Source organism: Arachis stenosperma, chromosome 6 (assembly GCF_014773155.1).
Source record: "Arachis stenosperma cultivar V10309 chromosome 6, arast.V10309.gnm1.PFL2, whole genome shotgun sequence".
Taxonomy (NCBI): Eukaryota; Viridiplantae; Streptophyta; class Magnoliopsida; order Fabales; family Fabaceae; genus Arachis; species Arachis stenosperma.
Window position 1 is genome coordinate 56248467 of NC_080382.1, and position 7068 is coordinate 56255534.

General features: G+C 39.1%; 1 non-coding gene across 1 annotated transcript; it reads right to left on the reverse strand.

The window, feature by feature from the left end:
* Window positions 1–5309: 5309 nt before the first annotated feature.
* Window positions 5310–5417, reverse strand: LOC130938475 (small nucleolar RNA R71). The gene has a single exon (XR_009069638.1). It is a non-coding gene; the product is annotated as a small nucleolar RNA R71 (small nucleolar RNA).
* Between the last annotated feature and the right edge of the window lie 1651 nt (window positions 5418–7068).

Genomic DNA, 7068 nt, shown 5'->3' on the forward strand with positions numbered 1-7068 from the left:
AAAGAATTGTAGGGAGGTATGTTCTTATTATTGGTTATGGATTTTGTAAATTGAGGTTTTGAGAATGAGGAATAAATATGGCAAATAATTTAAATGACAATTAAAATAAATAAATACTGTAAAGCAAATCCTTTGGCAAGGTATGAGAAATTGGAAGTCAAGACTTAGTTATTCTTATCAAAAATAATGAAAGTTAAATCTTAATTCCACTTAGTTAACCTTTGTTAAAGCAAAGGAAAGTCAAGAGAGTAATTAGTTTTACCTTCGAATCCTATTTATTTCCTAAGAAAAGGTTGGGATTATTGAAGTTCAGTTCAATTAGCAAAGATAACAGTTATCAATTATGTTGAGATAAGAAAACTCCTGAGTTACTGATTTCTTAACCAAGACCAAAAGGAAGGAAATTAAATATACTGGAATAAGAATGTCTTCAGATTGGGAATAATCAATGACAATAATAAAGAAAGCAATATTAAACTGAAATACCTCAAATAATATTAATTCAAAAGAGTAATTTGTAACATAGAAGAATTCATAAACTGATTTGAAAAGCAAGTAATGAAAAAGGAATATTGAACCTGATAAGAAGATGAGATAAATTCCTAATTTCTAAAAATCCTAATCCTAAATCCTAAAAGAGAGGAGAGAGCCTCTCTCCCTCAAAACTAAATCATGGAAGGTGACTAAAAATTCTAGATTCCCTGAATGGATGCATTCCCACACTTCATAACCTCTGGTCTATGCCATCTGAACTTGGATTTGGGCCAAAAAGGGCTTCAGAATCCGCTATGAGCGTTTTCTGCAATTTCTGGTGCGTGGCCTCTGTCACGCATCCGCGTGGATCACGCGGTCGCGTCAATTGGAGTCTTCCTTGTCGCGCAGTTGCGTCAGTCATGCAGCCGTGTCATAGGTGTTCTTCTTTAGGCGCGCGGTCGCGTCAGTCATGCGGCCGCGTCGCTGCTTCTTCGTGCTTGGCATGCGGCCGCGTCGTCCATGCGGTCACGTCGCTGCCAGTTTCTTCACAAACTCCGTTTTATGCTTTCCTTCCATTTTTGTATGTTTTCTTTTCCATCCTTTAAGTCATTTCTGCCTTAGAAGATCTGAAACTACTCAACACACTAATCATGGCATCGAATGGAAATAAAGGTAATTAAAATAATTAATTTTAAAGCATATAAAACATGTTTTTCACATACATCACATAATAAGGAAGGGAAAGTAAAACCATGCAATTAATATGAATAAGTGGGTGAAGGATTGAATAAATCACTCAAACTAAGCACAAAATATATCACAAAATATGGGTTTATCAACCTCCCCACACTTAAACAATAGCATGTCCTCATGCTATATCCAAGGTAAAATGTAAGGTTGAAGTGGTGGAATGCCATGCAATGAAATTCTAATCTAAATGCAACTAACTAAATGCATGATGCAATTCTAATTTTATTCACTCATATATAAAGCTTACATGTAGTTAAATCAATTTACATTCTCAAGGAATCATATATATAGCCAACCTTAGATAATGTTAAAGCACTTTTACACTTGAGATGGGAAGAAAAATATTTTATAAACTTGCAAGACAATTAACAAATTAAGCATAGATATATGTTGATGAGTTATTGATGAGCGGATAATTTGTACGCTTTTTGGCATTGTTTTTAATATATTTTTAGTATATTTGGTTTAGTTTTTAGTATATTATTATTAGTTTTTAGTTAAAATTCACTTTTCTAGACTTTACTATCAGTTTGTGTGTTTTTCTGTGATTTCAGGTATTTTCTGGCTGAAATTGAGGGACCTGAGCAAAAATCTGATTCAGAGACTGAAAAGGACTGCAGATGCTGTTGGATTCTGACCTCCCTGCACTCGAAGTGGATTTTTTGGAGCTACAGAAGCCCAATTGGCGCGCTCTCAACGGCTTTGGAAAGTAGACATCCTGGGCTTTCCAGAAATATATGATAGTCCATACTTTGCCCAAGATTTGATGGCCCAAACCGGCGTTCAAAGTCACCTTCAGAAATTCCAGCGTTAAACGCCGGAACTGGCACCAAAATGGGAGTTAAACGCCCAAACTGGCACAAAAGCTGGTGTTTAACTCCAAGAAGAGTCTCTACACGAAAATGCTTCATTGCTCAGCCCAAGCACACACCAAGTGGGCCCGGAAGTGGATTTTTATGTCATTTACTCATCTCTGTAAACCTTAGGCTACTAGTTCTCTATAAGTAGGACCTTTTACTATTGTATTTGAGAGATCTTGGTAGCTATCTTTGTTCTTAGGCTATCTTAGATCATTGAGAGGCTGGCCATTCGGCCATGCCTAGACCTTGTTCTTATGTATTTTCAACGGTGGAGTTTCTACACACCATAGATTAAGGTGTGGAGCTCTGCTGTACCTCGAGTATTAATGCAATTACTATTGTTCTTCTATTCAATTCCGCTTGTTCTTGTTCTAAGATATCACTTGTTCTTCAACTTGATGAATGTGATGATCCGTGACACTCATCATCATTCTCACCTATGAACGTGTGCCTGACAACCACCTCCATTCTACCTTAGATTGGGTGAATATCTCTTGGATTCCTGATACATGATGCATGGTTGATCGCCTGACAAACGAGTGCTCGCCTGACAACCGAGCCAGCCATTCCGTGAGATCAGAGTCTTCGTGGTATAGGCTAGAACTGATGGTGGCATTCAAGAGAATCCGGAAGGTCTAACCTTGTCTGTGGTATTCTGAGTAGGATTCAATGATTGAATGACTGTGACGAGCTTCAAACTCCTGAGGGCGGGGCGTTAGTGACAGACGCAAAAGAATCACTGGATTCTATTCCGGCCTGATCGAGAACCGACAGATGGATAGCGGTGCCGTGACAGGGTGCGTTGAACATTTCCACTGAGAGGATGGGAGGTAGCCACTGAAAACGGTGAAACCCTTGCATAAGCTTGCCATGGAAAGGAGTAAGAAGGATTGGATGAAGACATTAGGAAAGCAGAGAGACGGAAGGGACACAGCATCTTCATGCGCTTATCTGAAATTCCCACCAATGAATTACATAAGTATCTCTATCTTTATCTTTATGTTTTATTCGTATATCACCATATCCATTTGAGTTTGCCTGACTAAGATTTACAAGATGACCATAGCTTGCTTCATACCAACAATCTCCGTGGGATCGACCCTTACTCGCGTAAGGTTTATTACTTGGACGACCCAGTGCACTTGCTGGTTAGTTGTGCGAAGTTGTGTTTATGCCATGGTATTGAACACCAAGTTTTTGGGGTTCATTACCGGGGATTATGAGAGTTGTGAAAAGTATTGTTCACAATTTCGCGCACCAAGTTTTTGGCGCCGTTGCCGGGGATTGTTTCGTGTATGGACAACTGACGGTTCATCTTGTTGCTTAGATTAGGTATTTTTCAGAATTCTTAAGAATAAGTTCTAGAGTTTCATGATGATCTGTTGAAGTCTGGCTGGCGTTGAAGCCATGTCTAATCTTATTGGACCGAGGTTTCAACTGATCATCACAAGAGCTTGTTGATCTCTATCAATCTTGCTATTGGAGCAATGATCTGCTAAGGCTTGGCTGGCCATTGGCCATGTCTAGTGTTTTGGACCGAAGCTTTCTTTGAAAGCTTGGCTGGCTGTGAAGCCATGTCTAATTCCTGGACCGGAGTCTTAGACTAGCATTGCAATGATTCCTGGAATCCAAATTAAGAATTCTGAAACCTTTATTTTCTATTTCCATATAATTTTCGAAAAATCCAAAAAAATTTCAAAATCATAAAAACCAAAAATATTTTATGTTTCTTGTTTGAGTCTAGTGTCTAATTTTAAGTTTGGTGTCTTGCATGCATTGTTTATTTGATCATGGTTCTATTTTCAAGTCAATAGTACAGGGAACTGAAGATTCAGAACATGCAGCAGAGGAATTACACAGAAAAAGCTAGGCGTTCAAAACGCCCAGTGAAGAAGGACAGACTGGCGTTTAAACGCCAGCCAGGGTGCCTGGTTGGGCGTTTAACGCCCAAAAAGGTAGTGCATTGGGCGTTAAACGCCAGAATGTGCACCATTCTGGGCGTTTAACGCCAGGATGGCACAAGGGGGAGGATTTTGTTTTCAAATCAATTTTTTTTCATGTTTTCAAAGTTTTTCAAAATCAAATCTTTTTCAAATCATATCTTTTCAATCAAATGTTTTCAAAATCAATTTCTTTCCTTTTTCAAAGATACTTGCTAACAATTAATGATTTGATTGAACATTTCAAGTATGTTGCCTTTTCTGTTGAGAAAGGTTTAGTGTTTGAATCATATCTTTTCTTGATAGCCAAGTTATTAATTTTTAAAATCAAATCTTTTTAAAATTGTTTTCAAATCATATCTTCTCAATCATATCTTTTTAATCACATCTTTTTCAAAACAGTTTTCAATCATATCTTTTTGATTTCTAATTTCAAAGTCTTTTTTTTAAAAAATTACTTGATTTCTTTCCCACTCTTGATTTTCGAAAATCAATTAAAGTTTTTCAAAATTTTTTTTAAAAAAAATCTTTTTAACTTAATTTTCAAAAAAGCTCTTCCCCTCTTCTCACATCCTTCTATTTATGGGGCACCACTCCTCCTCAATGCACAATTCGAACTCTATCTGACTAAGTTCGAATTCTTCTCCTTCTTCCTTCTATTTTTCTTCTTCTCTGACACCTCAAGGAATCTCTATACTGTGACATAGAGGATTCCACATTTTCTTGTTCTCTTCTCTTTCATATGAGCAGGAACAAAGACAAAAGCATTCTTGTTGAAGCTGATCCTGAACCTGAAAGGACCTTGAAGCGAAAGCTAAGAGAAGCTAAAGCACAACTCTCTGTAGAGGACTTAACAGAAATCTTCAAAGAGGAAGAACACATGGCAGCCGAAAACAACAACAATGCCAACAATGCAAGGAAGGTGCTGGGTGACTTTACTGCACCTACTCCCGACTTCTATGGGAGAAGCATCTCTATCCCTGCCATTGGAGCAAACAACTTTGAGCTTAAGCCTCAATTAGTTTCTCTAATGCAACAGAATAGCAAGTTTCATGGACTTCCATTGGAAGATCCTCATCAGTTTTTGGCTGAGTTCTTGCAAATCTGTGACACTGTCAAGACTAATGGGGTTAACCCTGAGGTCTACAGACTTATGCTATTCCCTTTTGCTGTAAGAGACAGAGCTAGGACATGGTTGGACTCACAACCTAAAGAAAGCATAAACTCTTGGGAAAAGCTAGTCAATGCCTTCTTGGCAAAGTTCTTTCCACCTCAAAAATTGAGTAAGCTTAGAGTGGAAGTCCAAACCTTCAGAAAGAAGGATGGAGAATCCCTCTATGAAGCTTGGGAAAGATACAAACAATTAATCAGAAAATGTCCTTCTGACATGCTTTCTGAATGGAGCATCATAGGTATTTTCTATGATGGTCTCTCTGAACTGTCCAAGATGTCTTTGGATAGCTCTGCTGGAGGATCTCTTCATCTGAAGAAGACGCCTACAGAAGCTCAAGAGCTCATTGAAATGGTTGCAAATAACCAATTCATGTACACTTCTGAAAGGAATCCTGTCAACAATGGGACAAATCAGAAGAAAGGAGTTCTTGAGATTGATACTCTGAATGCCATTCTAGCTCAGAACAAGATATTGACTCAACAAGTCAATTTGATTTCTCAAAGTCTGTCTGGAATGCAAAATGTACCAAGCAGTACTAAGGATGCTTCATCTGAGGAAGAAGCTTATGATCCTGAGAACCCTTCAATGGAAGAGGTGAATTACATGGGAGAACCCTATGGAAACACCTATAATTCTTCATGGAGAAATCACCCAAATCTCTCATGGAAGGATCAACAGAGACCTCAACAAGGTTTCAACAACAATAATGGTGGAAGAAACAGGTTTAGCAATGGCAAACCTTTTCCATCATCTTCTCAGCAACAGACAGAGAGTTCTAAGCAGAGTAACTCTGACTTAGCAACCATGGTCTCTGATCTAATCAAAACCACTCAAAGTTTCATGACTGAAACAAGGTCCTCCATTAGGAATTTGGAGGCACAAGTGGGACAGCTGAGCAAGAAAATTACTGAACTCCCTCCTAGTACTCTTCCAAGCAATACAGAAGAAAATCCAAAAGGAGAGTGCAAGGCCATCAACATGGCTGAATTTGGAGAGGAAGGAGAGGAAGTGAACGCCACTGAGAAAGACCTCAATGGGCGTGCACTAGCCTCCAATGAGTTCCCCAATGAGGAACCATGGGAATCTGAGGCTCAAAATGAGACCATAGAGATTCCATTGGACTTACTTCTGCCTTTCATGAGCTCTGATGAGTATTCCTCCTCTGAAGAGGATGATTATGTCACTGAAGAGCAAGTTGCTAAATACCTTGGAGCAATCATGAAGCTAAATGACAAGTTATTTGGAAATGAGACTTGGAAGGACGAACCTCCTTTGCTCACCAAAGAATTGGATGACTTGTCTAGGCAGAAATTACCTCAAAAGAGGCAGGACCCAGGGAAGTTCTCCATACCTTGTACCATAGGCACATTGACCTTCAAGAAGGCCCTGTGTGACTTAGGGTCAAGTGTAAACCTCATGCCTCTCTCTGTAATGGAGAGGCTAGGGATCTTTGAGGTGCAAGCTGTAAAAATCTCACTAGAGATGGCAGACAATTCAAGAAAACAAGCTTATGGACTTGTAGAGGATGTTCTGGTAAAGATTGAAGACCATTACATCCCTGCTGATTTCATAGTCCTAGAGACTGGGAAATGCATGGATGAATCTATCATCCTTGGCAGACCCTTCCTAGCCACAGCAAAGGCTGTGATTGATGTTGATGGAGGTGAACTGATCATTCAAGTGAATGAAGAATCCTTTGTGTTTAAGGCTCAAGGATATCCCTCTGTCACCATGGAGAGGAAGCATGAAGAGCTCCTCTCAAAACAGAGCCAAACAGAGCCCCCACAGTCAAACTCTAAGTTTGGTGTTGGGAGGCCACAACCAACTTCTAAGTTTGGTGTTGAACCCCCACACTCAAACTCTAAGTTTG